Raw genomic sequence first — 14695 nt, 5'->3', positions numbered from 1 at the left:
GTAGTTTGAGGCTGCTTCCCTTTGGGCTTTAGTTATTAGATTATTTAATTCGGCAAATTTATGATCAATCCCGCAGACTGCATTTGCCAAGACTCCAAGTATATCAATTTGAGTATCCATTTTGTTTGACTGAAATGTCAGAGCTTCAAGAGTTAGTACTGATGTTTGATCAAATATATCCCATATCGATCCTAGATCTTGATTATCTATATTTTTAGCTTTTTGGTCTCTATGTATTTGCTTGCTCCAAATTGGAATGTTGGTATCAGCATGACAACTTTTTTTTTTTACTGATGGATTTCTTGACTTAACCGTATTGTTGTATTTGCTGCTATATTCGGTTTTAAATGCAGGTTGGTCATTGCTTCCTAGATTTTTTTCTTTGATGACTGATGTTTTTGACTGATTTATGGTTTTGCTTTCTTGGTTTTCATAACTCGGTTCCATATTTTTTTCTCCACTCGCATTTATTAGCATCAATGTCCCAAATACAGAATTAGTTATACCAAATATTTTTGTATATTCGTTTCCTAAAACAAGTTCGACTGCGTTATTTACACTGTCCTCTTGATCTAGTGATTTACTGTGTGATGTAAAGTCTTTAGCTAAATCGCTGTTTTTCCTTATTTGAACCTTAACTTCTAATGGTACCGGAGCTCCTGCAGAGGGCGAATTCTTAGTCATGTCGATTTGTGTTAGTTCCTTCATTAATATTTCCATCCTATTTTTATCGTCCTTCTTTCTGTTTTCCATTTGAGGAGGCAATGGTGGAGAATGCACTGGATGTAATGAGTATAATGGGTCCAAGACCTCTATTCGTTCGTTTATTTGTCCTTCTTGATCTTCAGTTTGCTGGTTCTTAACATGACCCCCCTCCCGATCTGCACCAACTATTTCTGTATTTACTTTCAAGTTGTCAGTTGGCTTAGTCGGAGTCTGTAAACGTTTTGTTTCTACTTCTGGTTGCATTGACATGAGTGTGCCTGTTGGATCTCTCCAAAAATCAAATTTCTGTGGGAATTTTGTCGATTTTTCAAACATCCTAGCTATTGGTGAAATTAAAGTTTGATTTGCCCCCTTTATCTGTGCTTTAGTTTTTTTTATCACTTTTAGTGCTTGAGTTTTTCGGGCACGTCTTTTCGGGGTGCCCAATGTTCTTTCTTTCCCTGAGCGCATTTCCAGTATCTGCCTTGTTTACTCGTATTTAAATGTAGTTATGTCTTAATACTTTGTTCTGCCAATGTATACGTAATAGGTAAAGCCTAACAGGAATAACACTGGGTTAATCGCAGAATGGCACTTTGATTAAACCTTAAGTTAGTGTAAGAGCTTGGGTATTGAGTGAATCAGCACCACCAATCTTAACCAAGGTCCAAACTCCACTAATTCTTTTTTGCAATTGTAAGTGCAGTACCAGCAGTGGGTTATTAAAATTCTTGTTTACACGGCTTTACCCTCATTAAGCCGTTAGACAGGCCCACAACCCCTAAGTCAATAACAAGTGGTAATACAGCAGTGGTAAAATGTCAAATATCTAACAACAAAGGCTGTTTAGTTGCTGTTGGTTGCTGTTAGTTGTTAGGGTCCTTTGAGATCTCAAAGCTTTCCACTGTGTTTTAATAATGGTGTTCTCTGGGACTCCTGCAACCCCCCTGGAGAAAGCGCTCTCACAGCCCCGCAATACCAGCAAACGGCAGCCAAAGGTTACCTCAATTAACCGTTTTTGCCTTTTTTTTTACTGTGACTCCAGTCTCCAGCCTCGGGATCCGTAATGCGGTACGTGGGGGGGGGGTTCATGGGTCATGATTCTTTGCTTCTGTTTCGCTCATTTAAAGCCCCTTCAAAGCCCCTTGGCCCTCCACCGCTGAGTAAGGGCAAAGGTAGGGCGATAATGGCAAAAAATGGCAGAGGAAGGCAGCCTGTCCAACAGGATACGTGGGATCAGTGCGGCACAGTCAGCCACAACAGTGGCACTGCTGAGGCAGAAAGGACGAGTGGAGACAACAGCGGTATCAGGAAGCTGTATCAGCAGGGCTCCTGCTTCCCCGCTCGCTTCCCGCTTGCATTCACAACACCTGACAGGCAGAGGGAGGCAGCCGGTACTGGTAGCGGTTCTGAGGCATTTTCAAAGAAGCTGTAGAAAAAGCTTTAGTGGTCGGCGCCTCTTCTGCCTCTCCCACTTCCTGCCTGTCTCGGTGATGCAGAACCGCGTATCGGCGTTTCGGCATCTCTCCTGCATCTCTCCCGCTGCTACTGCTTCTCCGCTCTCGCTCGCTTGCTCGGCAATCCAGCTGTGTATAGGAGTCTTCTGCTGTTGTTTTTAATTTTTAATATTTGGAGTATAGTTGTTAGTTAATTACACTGTATTATGTTCGGGTGTTGAGGAGGCTGCAATAGTCACGTATGTTTTCATGTCTTTTATGTTTTTCAATAGGTAGACCTATGCAGCTGTATATGCACCAGTCCGTGACTGAGATTATGAAAAATGGCCATTGAAAAAGACATCATGCTGCAAACTTATTTTGACTGATTGTACTAATCAGAAACACAATTGTACAAATTCCGGAGTTACTGTTCTGGCACTGGCCAGGGGGTATATGAACATTGTGCTGTGTATTATCCCACTTGGGTAGTATTGATAGATTGATTGCCCTGGAAAAAATGTGTTTTTGGGACACTTGTAAGCAGTATCATATTGCCTATCTAGAAATTTGCCTGATTGTGAGAAGGGGCATTCATGACAATGGGAGACGTAATCGCAAACAAGATTTCAACTTTTTCAATGTTTATTTGAAAGAGAACATTACTTCGCTATTGTGAATTCCAGTCTCAGTACGACAAGTATAAGTGAATTGTGTATACAAATATGAATTACATGTGCATATTTCAGTTGTTGCCAGACCGCATTTAGATTGAGATTTGCCATACTATACGGGTATTAAGTACCATTACAAAATGGCCGACCTGCTCAATGTTATGTATATGTCCTTCACTAGTCCGTTGTTAATTATCAGTATGAGCATGTCTTTACGTCACATGTATTTGCCTTGAAATAATGCTGGAATGCTTTGTTTTCCATACCCTTGATCAAGGCAGATTACACCGAAACGCGCTGTTTTTTTTGGCTGGGAACCTGTAATGAAATAAAACCTTTCCTGCATGATATGGATTGAGCCTTTAATTGCGGAAGGAGTTTGCGCACTGTAGCGTTGCTGCGTGGTGGACCGGAAAATATATTAAAATATATATATATATTCCTCCATTGTTAGGGGGCCATAGACTTTGCAGGGCGGCTTCAAACAGGAAACAGAGCACCTGTCTCATATTCCAAACAAAAAGAGTCTGGAAGCCAAAATTCCGGTTTCACCCTGTTTATTTTACACAAATAGAAGTGGCAGCGTGCTGTCATTCACAGAGTCCATCCTAACACGTTTCAGCCGGTCCTCGAACCTTGGTCACAGGTGTGATGATTGGTGATGAATATGACCAACCAATTGAAATGGAACTGTGATGCAGTTTTGTAGTCCTAATAGACTGCAATGACCAGTATGCAGCGCAAGTGCAGATATCTCATGCCCACGTGCAAAGTAGTACAAAAGGGGGTGGTGATGGACGGAGCATCAGAACCAATCAAACACTCACACCCAGTCAACAGATCTGGGTTTGATCCATCACCGTTCTTTAGCCCACTCTGCCACCCCAGTTCAGACATGGCCATATGCAAATCAGTCTGACCCTGTGCCTCATGGGAACAGTCCAGCCCGAACTGCCAAGCCATGCCTTCCCTGGACCGGAAACAAGCTTCCTAGGACCGGTTTCTGGCATTTCAGCCGTCTTCAGCCAGGCTTGCTTGAATCCAGTGGCAAAGTGAGCAAGGGACTCACGTCTGAGCATACCCTGCCAACTTATGGCGAACAAAGCGGTACAAAAGGGGGTGGTGATGGACGGAGCATCAGAACCAATCAAACACTCACACCCAGTCAACAGATCTGGGTTTGATCCATCACCGTTCTTTAGCCCACTCTGCCACCCCAGTTCAGACATGGCCATGTGCAAATCAGTCTTACCCTGTGCCTCATGGGAACAGTCCAGCCCGAACTGCCAAGCCATGCCTTCCCTGGACCGGAAACAAGCTTCCTAGGACCGGTTTCTGGCATTTCAGCCGTCTTCAGCCAGGCTTGCTTGAATCCAGTGGCAAAGTGAGCAAGGGACTCACGTCTGAGCATACCCTGGCAACTTATGGCGAACAAAGCGGTACGTGCAAAGTACACATCAAAATACCATCATGTTCCTGCAGTGGCTAATTGATCAAATAGACGCAAAGCTGGTACAGTGACTTGCTGCGTTTAAACATATAAAAATAGTCTGCTTTCACCTGCCGCACGAATAAAATAACTTGAAAACAGAGGAATCTGAAGCTAGAAATGGAGAAGTGCCAGACTCCTCCAAATCACCCTTTCTCACCTCAAACTATTCATAATTCCAGGAAAATCCATTGAGAAATAGAGCTGAGCGACTCATGCCGCTGATATTTATCCTTCTGACGCCAGGCCTTCCTCCATTGTTAGAGGGCCACACACCCTGCATGGCAGCGCCAAACAGGAAACGGAGCACCTGTCGCATATTCCCCCCCAAAAAACGAGTCTAGTTACATTACACACTGTAACCAGGCCCCAGGTTCCAGCTTCCGCGGCGGCTGAGCTACCTGTGATTCTGGACAAATCACTTAAACTCCCCATGTCTACCAAAAATGAATGAGTCGGTCTGTATCACAACTGGCGCTCATGCAAAGCCTCCAATATCTTCGGGTCGAGTTCGCACTGTATAAAACTGCAAAACAAAATATATATATTCTAAAGAAACCTTCGTGATAAGAGTCTCGTTTTCTGAGCATGCGCAGTAGAACGATGGTGTCGCGTTCTCTTAGCTGTCAGAGATGACCTTTGTGGTGAATCCTTCCGCCGACCTTTTTCTGAGCATGCGCAGTAATACTATGGAGGCGGCACTCATTAGCATGTCTAAAGAATCATTGTGAGACGTGTCTAGTATCTTGAGCATACGCAATAGTGCGCTGTTTTCTTAGGTCTGCAGACCCTTGTCAGAAGTGTCTCATTTTCGGGGCATGCGTAGTAGTACGATAGCGGACGCGCTCTCTTGGTGAGCCAGAAGAGCCTACCGACAAGTGTCTCGTCTTCTGGGCATGCGCAGTGAGAAGTAGTCGCGCGGAAGATCGTGTAGGTCTTCTAAGCGGAAGTAGGCCGTGCCTTCTCTTCCGGTGGCCCCTAAGTGTTTATCTGTTTCTGGCTCGTATTCAGCACCGGCCGCGGTCTAGAAATGCCGCTGAGGGAGCCAGGTGAGGCGGTGGGCGTGAGCTGTGCTGAGGAGCACAGGTAACCAGAGACGAGAACTTGTCATAGCTGTGAGGAAAGGAGGAGAGGTTCAAAGATGGAGCCCTCGAGGAAAAGGAACTGTAAGTTAACTTGTAATGTCCACGGAAGCGCAGCCTGTGACATGAATCATTCATGAGGGTCACGGATGCAAAGTGCTGCATGTGTATGAGCAGTAAGGGGGGCTTTGCCATCTATGGCCAGTGCCTGATAGCTGTTCTGACGCCGCCCGGGCTGGGATCTGATATGGATTCTGGAGCTGGGGGGAGCTGGGCTTTGAACAGGGACAGGAGATTCATCTCAAAGGAGGTTCAAAGTATTTATTATACGTTCTGCCTCTTGAACATGCAGAATGACCTCAGGGTTTCCTGGCGGTGTATTTACAATAATAAACTTGGGACAATGTGTCCCAAAAAAGTGGCCCAGTGAGCGGGATGTACTTGTAGGTTGTAATTGTCGTTGCCCTTGCACTCCCTGGACCTACCTGCTGGCCCTGACTTTCTGTAACTCTCCAGCATCTTTCCAGCCTCTGCACAGTCCCCCCCCCCCCCCTCCCGCCGCCGCGTTTTGGATCTCGCGGCCGCAGCGCGGAGGGAGGGTGAGTGTGGACTCCATTTCCCAGACTCCTCGGGGGCCCTGACTTCATCCACCTGGCGCCCGGAGGCGCATTAAAGGCAGCGTCACTCCCGGTGGAGCGGGTGTTGTAATTGTCGTTGCCCTTGCACTCCCTGGACCTACCTGCTGGCCCTGACTTTCTGTAACTCTCCAGCATCTTTCCAGCCTCTGCACAGTCCCCCCCCCCCCCTCCCGCCGCCGCGTTTTGGATCTCGCGGCCGCAGCGCGGAGGGAGGGTGAGTGTGGACTCCATTTCCCAGACTCCTCGGGGGCCCTGACTTCATCCACCTGGCGCCCGGAGGCGCATTAAAGGCAGCGTCACTCCCGGTGGAGCGGGTGTTGTAATTGTCGTTGCCCTTGCACTCCCTGGACCTACCTGCTGGCCCTGACTTTCTGTAACTCTCCAGCATCTTTCCAGCCTCTGCACAGTCCCCCCCCCCCCCTCCCGCCGCCGCGTTTTGGATCTCGCGGCCGCAGCGCGGAGGGAGGGTGAGTGTGGACTCCATTTCCCAGACTCCTCGGGGGCCCTGACTTCATCCACCTGGCGCCCGGAGGCGCATTAAAGGCAGCGTCACTCCCGGTGGAGCGGGTGTTGTAATTGTCGTTGCCCTTGCACTCCCTGGACCTACCTGCTGGCCCTGACTTTCTGTAACTCTCCAGCATCTTTCCAGCCTCTGCACAGTCCCCCCCCCCCCTCCCGCCGCCGCGTTTTGGATCTCGCGGCCGCAGCGCGGAGGGAGGGTGAGTGTGGACTCCATTTCCCAGACTCCTCGGGGGCCCTGACTTCATCCACCTGGCGCCCGGAGGCGCATTAAAGGCAGCGTCACTCCCCGCGTCGCGGGACGCCGGGCGAAGCCCGGGCCAAGGGCGGGCCCGTTTAAGCCCGTTAAAGACCGGGTAAGACTGGACTGGGCCCCCCCTCTTACATTTTAGACAGGCGTTTTTGCTCTGCCATCTTTAATATACACACTAAGTACCATACTAGCGATTTTTGCTTAGTTGACTAGCTCTAGTTTGTACAGTGTACATTTGTAGTAGTTGTGATAGGATGCCGAGGGCTTCTAGGAGTAAAACTGCACATGGGGATGTTCATACATCTGGCCCAATTGACCAGTACATCACCAGGGCAAATGAAGCCATCAACCAAGGCATTTCGCTCTTGGAGCGGAGGGTATCGCAGGATTTGGCCCTAGCAAGGCGTTCCTCTATAGGCCCTTTGGCTTTAGCCAAGACACCCACTAGCCCTAGGGACCTTAGACCTCTTATCGAAATCCAGGCTGAAACTCATGGCGTGCCAAATACGGTGGATCTCTCGGCCTCATTGGCTCTTTCGGACATGCACTCAAGCGAAGCTCTTGAGAAGACGCCCGATCTTTTCACCAGTCCAAGGCAGGAGCTTCCCACTGTTAACCACTCAAGGGGGAAGAGGGAGGGCGCCATCCCAAAACGGAAGAAGCCTAGGGAGGTGGAAAAATGCAATGGTAAACCCAAGAAAAAAATACCGCCTATTCGGGTGCAAAGCAAAAGCATACCTAAGCAGAGTAACCTACCTAATTCAGCCACTGATATAACTGCTCCGCCCACAAACATAACAACTCTTGGTGACCTTGGTAGTTTGGGCGAGGGTTGCAAAGTCTGCGAGGCCAAAAACTTACTTTTATCTAGATTAGAAGAGCTTGTCAAAGACTTCATGCAACCCATCGCACTATCTCTTTCTAACATTGAAAAACAGCTATCCTCAATGAATGTTTTCCCCAGGGTCCAGTTGGGCGTTGGGTTGGCTACTCATGAGGAACCGCAACCAACCCCCACAACCTTGAGAACGGAGCGGCCAGTGGCAAATGCACCCTCTCATGTATTAAATACAAGATCAAAGCCACTGCCAGCTCAAATAAAGAAAGTTGTGGAGCCCCCTAAACCCCCCGGCCCTGCCAAAATCTCGGAAAACACTCTACCTAAATCCTCAGGGCCAACACACCCTAATGATAATACCAGGGGGGAGCACGGGCACCACATACATTTACCAGCAGATGCAGATCCATATGTTGTGATCCTGACCGGTGTTCCCGAGTTAAGGCCCAAAGCTGAGGAACCAACGTGGGCCCTAAAAAACAAGGTCCAGCATTGGCTCAATACCAACAGACCGCTCCCACCCTCCTGTGGTAGTAGGATCCTAATGGTGCGTAGGGCCCCTTGGGTGGGAAGCGAGAAGAAAACAAGCCAAGGGGACTGCATTATAGTTAATTTTGACAATCCATGTACGGCGGATTACATTTGCCGACGTGGCATGTGGCCTAAGCACGATGGAATAAAGGTGAGAAGGCTCTCTTCCTTTTATCCTCCCACAAACTATTGGGCCGACATCCCTGATAGGAACATGCCACAAATAAACAACTGGAATCTAAGAAGGGAGCGGAGCGATTGGCCGGATTACGAGGGCAGAGACGCAGCTCTCTCTGTTGGCTGGAGAGGTTTACCACTCGCTAACAGATTTAGCTGTTTAGAGGAAGTGGATTGACCATCACCGGGTCCAGTAAATGGCCCTGAGGTCATCGAACTCGATAGTCCCAAATCATCCCAGCCCCTAGATAGTCTTGTCTCCCAAAACAGTATTGATTCCACCAAGACTGCCCCATCCCCGAAATTAACTGCTCAAGAAACTCCGCAGTCCTCTGCTCTAAGCCCATGCTCCACTGAGACCACAGGGCATGGGAGCATACCGCCTAAGCTCTCCACAGAGCTTGTGCCCCCCGTTTTATTCACGCCCCCTATTGTCCATCAAAGTGCCCAAAAAAATGTTGTTCATGATCCTCTTGGTACTCTAAAAATTCTAAGTTGGAATCTTGCTGGCATCCACAGGAAACTATGCCTTCCGGAGTGGAATGCCTTAGTAGAGGCACACACGATCTGTTTATTCCAAGAGACCTGGAGTTTAGAACCTTTACACCGGGTAGGCTATGTCACCCATTTTGTCCCTGCAGTTCTTGCTAGAAATGGGATAGGCCGTCCCTCTGGAGGCCTACTCATTTGGATAAGCATTGCTCTAAATCTTCGAATAGATGCAAAACAAATCAATTGTCCTGACATCCTAGGAATCTCCCTGAGAGGTCCCCAAAGGGAATTTATTCTTGATGTACTTAATGTATATGCCAGAGGTGTTAAGTGTGGCTCTACGTCCCAGACAGTCTCCATTCTTGACACGATATTGAGAGAAAATACAGTCCGAGCCAAAGTTCTGGTCGCGGGCGACTTTAATTGCACCTACGAGCCCCTGATTCAGGATGACGCTTCTGACCCGGCTGAGGATGACGAAAGATGGGGCATCCCGTCTTTGGCCATCCCCCCGGTTAAAAAATGGTCTGCAACTACGATCCAGTTGAATGCTCTAACGCTGGAGTTCGGCTTGAGAGCTGCCAATGGCCGCACACGCTCAGATCCTATGGGCGCGGCCACTTTTAACAGACCTAACTGCACCTCAAGGATCGACTATATCATGTTAGATCACTTCCTCTGGGGTTTTGTCCAGGATATGGTTGTTTTGCCCACCGTTGAAAGCGACCATAATTCACTTTCCTTGTCCCTTAGGAATCCCTGGCCCAACGATAGGATCAAAACATCTCCTAAGGTAGCTAACAAAATCTTTGTCTCCTCTTGTGGGAGACGTCTGAAGTGGAGTTTGGTTTCCAAGGATGAAACCAAACTCAACACTATACACACATTGCTTATTGCCTCACAAATGGAGTTGGACAACAGTGACCCGGCCTTCTCGACCCCTGGCCGGGTCACTTCCATCTTTGAGGAAACCCTTAGGTCTATTGGGAATGTGTTTTCTAAAGAGGAACATCTGGTCAAGAACAAGGTAACTAGGAACCCCAGGGCGAAACATGACTGGTATACATCTGCCTGTAGACATGCAAAATCACTCTTGATTAAGGCCATCAAAAGCAAAAATCAAGGAGCAATTCAGGGAGCTAGGACATCATATAAGAAAACCCTCGCAAGCGCTAGAAAGGAGTGGGAGCTTGAATACTGGTGCTCCTTAAAAGAGGCCAGTTTGGGGAAAGATTCAAGGCGTTTTTGGGATGCAATTAGAGCTAAAACAAGACCCGATAGTGAACTCATCACATGCAATATCACAAGTCAAGCATGGGTCGACCATTTTACTAAATTGTATGCTAGCGACACTGGGGATATTCTTGAAACTTCCCCCATAGCCACCTCTAATGATGATCTGGTGCGGGGGGTGGCGTTAGCAACTCCCGACCTCCCAATAAGAAGCGTAGACTATGAAATCGACACGTTAGGCACAATCATGACACTCAATGACTGGGGGGTAAATTTGGCAGATTCTGCTTTTACGATCAAAGAAGTCGAGTATGCAATTGGCAACATTAGGCCCCAAAAAGCAGCCGGCTTAGATGGTATCCCCGGGGATCTCCTACGTTCGGATATTCCGAATTGGGGCAAATTCATTTGCTGTTTGATCAATGCCATTAGTAGGGGAGCTCCTATTCCGGCATCGTGGAAAGGGGCGGAGGTCGTCCCTATTTTCAAAAAGGGGGCCAGGGACGACCCGTCTAACTATAGACCTATAAGCCTGCTGGATATAACCCAAAAAGTAGTCGGGAAGGTGTTGTTGGTCAGATTATCACAATGGATCGACGAAACCAATGTCCTTTCCGACTACCAGGCAGGATTTAGAACAGGCACTGGTACTATTGAACAGACATTTAGATTGTTACTAGTGTATTGGAAGGTGGTGGTCCTAGGCAAGGGCAGTCTTTATCTCGCATTTATCGATTTAAAGACTGCCTTTGATTTGGTACCCAGGGAGACCCTCTGGAGAGTCCTTGCTGACATGGGGGTGCCCCACTACTTACTTTTGTTAATTGCAAGGTTGCATGAAAACAACTTTGCCCAGATTAGATGGGGCAGGGATGGAGAGAGAACTAGTAGAATCCCGGTAGAGAGAGGGGTCCGCCAGGGATGTGTTCTAGCCCCCACCCTTTTTTCCTTATATGTGAACGGTGTGGTTGAGCATCTGCTGAACGATCCTTCAGATGAACCATCCCTGGCAGGGGAACGTATCCCTACCCTCCTCTTCGCGGACGACACCCTTTTACTCTCCAAATCCCCTATGGGCCTCCAAAAACTATTAAATAACTTCCAACTCTTTTGCGCTAAACGGGGCCTGGTAATCAACACTGACAAAACGAAATATCTTGTGATGAACCCCCCCAAAAAACTTGTGCGCCCTTTGAAATTAAATGCCGTACCCTTGGGGAGGGTGGATGTGTTTGATTACCTAGGGATCCGCTTATCTCATAATATGCAATGGGCCCCCCACTTATGCAAGATGTTGCTAGCCCACAAGAGAGTAACAGGGGCCCTACTGAAGGAACAGCGCTCCTGTGCTATTAGACCTATAGCCCCTGTTATGGAAATTTATGCAGCAAGGGCAGTCAGCTCTGCTCTTTACGGGGCTGAGCTGTGGGGTTCATGCAATACTAGTGAGTTGTCAAGAGCTGAGAGAAAGTTTTGTAGGGCCATCATGTCACTCCCTCAAGGTACTCCAACGACCCCACTGATGCTCGATCTAGGTTGTCGTCCTATTGACGACCTGGCGAAACTTCGCCCTCTACTGCTATGGGCCCGACTATGGCGTGTCCCGGAACTAGCTAAATATGCCAAAGGCCTCTCCGAAGTTATGTCACTCCCGGGATGGCACAAGATAAAGTGGCTGAGCGACATGAAAATCCTCTTGTGCAATCTCGGGCTAAGCGCAGCATGGGAAAACAGGTCTTCCCCCCCAAAAGCTACGCTTAAGTCTCTTTATTGGAATTGGATTGCGACCCAAAGAAAAACGAACTGTACATTGGGTAGACTCACGGAGGACTTTCTGGAATTCAAGGACCAGCCGATCCGGGAACTGTATCTCGACATTATTGAGAGACCTCATGATAGATCTCTTTACTTCAAATTTAGGACCGGGACTCTACCACTTTATGTTTTTACTTCCCGGTGGAATCCCCCTGCCCAGACCACTGAATTTTGTCCTTTTTGTATATCCAGACAAGAGTCTGTGGCCCATTTTTTATTTGAATGCCCACAGTATGTATACCCAAGAAGAAGATGGCTCAAGCAATTGTGCCGTTCCTTAGGCACTAGGCACTACATTGAGGCGTTACGTATTTTAATGTCTGACTCCCGCCCTCTGTATGCTTGCGCCCTATCAAAATTTCTATCTTGGGCATGGCGCATCAGAAGCAAAAGGCTTAAAGAAATTGTTTAATCCGTTCTTAATATTTATTTATGATATGTCTTATTCTTATTGTAATACTTGGATTTTAACTTAAATGAATTTAAACTCTTTTTTAATTGTAAAGCTTTTATGATATGTTTTTATCGAAATAAAGCCTTTGACTGACTGACTGACTTGTGTAACTCAATGCATAAACATTGATTTCACGGGTAATTCCACATTACTTTCGGTGCACCCTGGAATTCCATTAGGGAGCCCGAAATTACTAATATAAATTATATCAATAATTTCAGTTGTGCCAATACTTAATCGTATTTGCCAATCTACATTGGATCGTGGGCCTGTCTGCAGGTTGACATTCTGGGCTATAAAATAGGCTAGGACAGGGTTTTTGAATAACCAGAAATGGAAAACTTTGCGGAAGTTTGTCACTTCTGTACTGGGGCTGTGTAACTTTTGAGCCTCTTCTATTACCTCCAGTTACATTCATGCTGTGCATACCACATCTGAGAGTTCACATGTGGGCCGTGGTTCAGTGGGTTTAAGTGGATTGGTACCCAATGTGTGGGGAAAGCCAGGTTACACAATTGGGAACTAAGCGTACAAAACGGGCTTTGGAGTGTTGACGTTTTGGTTCACAGTATTCAAATACTGTACACTTAATTCCAGATGTGAAAGGAGGTTGCATGCCGATGAGTATGGAGCTCTTCCTGCTCACCCATTCCTAACCTATTCCAGCAGTGCCTTCGGGGCCTCCGGGAACAGCTTTTTCTTGTGCACTAAATAATTATACAACTGGATGGACCATGAGATGGAGCTTGCATGAGCTTCAGCTAGATTGCTGTGATGCCACACCCGCTGTAGTATCTATTACTTACAGATGTTGTCCTTACAACTCACATCTTTACAGTCCAATCGCCTTTGGATACGTATGTAATAAGCTCTGACTGCTTCCAGGCCAAGCTTTGTTTTAAACCATACCAACACATTGGGTCTTAAGGCATCTTTAGATTCATGATGGGCACTTTTCTGACATTCTGAATTACTATAATCTTGTTTACTGTTTCTTTGGAACTCCATCAAATAAGGACCCCTGTAAGGTTCTTAAGAAGGAAATGAAAGTGCAAGAGACAGCTGAGGTACAAGGGTGTGTGTTCTGTTTTGACAGGGATGTGAAAACTGACACCTGCTGCCCAGGAAGTCCTGCTTCAGTAAGCAAAGTTCTCATCTCAGGATGAAGCTCATGAAAAGGACAAGGTTTTCCAAGAGTCTGTGACCCTAGAGCAGGAGCCGCAGACCCAGATCTCTGCTCCTGAGCTGGTCTGGAAATCCCCCCCATTTGAAGAGTGTACCCACATTGTCAACCTAGAGAACGGAATACCTTCTCTGTGTGACAACTCCAGGATTTGCCTTATCCATCATCATTGGAAACTGTTACCATGCGGTGTCTTTTGCTATTAAGGTCATATTATATAAATTGGTGCACTAACCGTTCATGCAGGCGCGCAGCTCGATTGGGTGTGCCTGGTGGAGAAAGGAATAATGCACTGTATTACATACAATATTCGCTCACGTCGGTTCAGGTGCGTGTGGTTCACAATCAGTGCACCTTTCAAAATACTGCTTGTCTTGTGCCATGTCTTTAATAAAGAATGGGCCGATTAATTCACTCATGTTATTAGGACATACTTCTTGTCATAGTGCAGGTGTACATTTTGTATCCACGAGTTTGAAATGGCAGAAGGGGCCAGTCAAATGAATGCAGACTTTTTTCTAACATGTATGTGACTTAGGAGTCCAAAAAGACAGAAAGGTTTGCATCTTCAGAAATTATATTTAGGGCCTGATTATAAGTTTGGTGGCCCGTTGGACCACCAAATCCATAGTGGAGGTGTGGTGGCGGTCAGAGACCGCCACACCAGTGGTTCGACTGCCATATTGGTACCATGGTCAGAGTGTTTTGGGACTGCCGCAACCATCAGGGATCCGCGATCCATGGCGGTGGCGCGATGCTCTGGGGAAGCAATATGCCTGGCGGTGCCGCTGCGGAACAGCCATGCATATTACAAGTTTCCCTGCCGCCAGCCTTTTGATGGAGGTGAGCCTGCCATGAAAAGGCTGGTGGTGGAGAAACAAAGGTGGCCCTACAGGACCCCCTGTACATGGTGATGCATGCAGGGGGCACATGTTATGCTCCCCTGTGCGAATGCACCCTTTTTCCTGCACGACATGGACTGCACAGTGCATGCTGTACAGGAACGTCCATTGACAGTCCCGCAGCGGTGCAGTTATAAGGCTCTCTATGAGCCTTTAAACTGCACCGTTGCGGTACCACCACACTGTCCACCCTCCAGACAACAAAATTACTTGTAATCTGGCAGGCAGGTGGCAGGGGAGTTTGGTGGTCCTGGAGCGAGGGCTGGCGTGGCGG

General features: G+C 47.4%; 1 protein-coding gene across 2 annotated transcripts in view; it reads left to right on the top strand.

The window, feature by feature from the left end:
• The first annotated feature begins 5040 nt into the window (after positions 1-5040).
• The window catches only part of LOC146813500 (uncharacterized), a 49993-nt gene continuing 40338 nt past the window's right edge, over positions 5041-14695 (top strand). Inside the window, exon 1 of one of the 2 annotated variants that reach the window (XM_085620281.1) lies at positions 5041-5470. The gene's annotated coding sequence lies outside the window, so the exon portion shown is untranslated. The remainder of the gene's footprint in view (positions 5471-14695) is intronic. The other variant, XM_085620282.1, reaches the window with a different exon arrangement.

The sequence above is a fragment of the Triturus cristatus genome, chromosome 7 (assembly GCF_964204655.1).
Source record: "Triturus cristatus chromosome 7, aTriCri1.1, whole genome shotgun sequence".
Taxonomy (NCBI): domain Eukaryota; kingdom Metazoa; phylum Chordata; class Amphibia; order Caudata; family Salamandridae; genus Triturus; species Triturus cristatus.
This window is presented reverse-complemented; position numbering and strand designations above follow the sequence as displayed.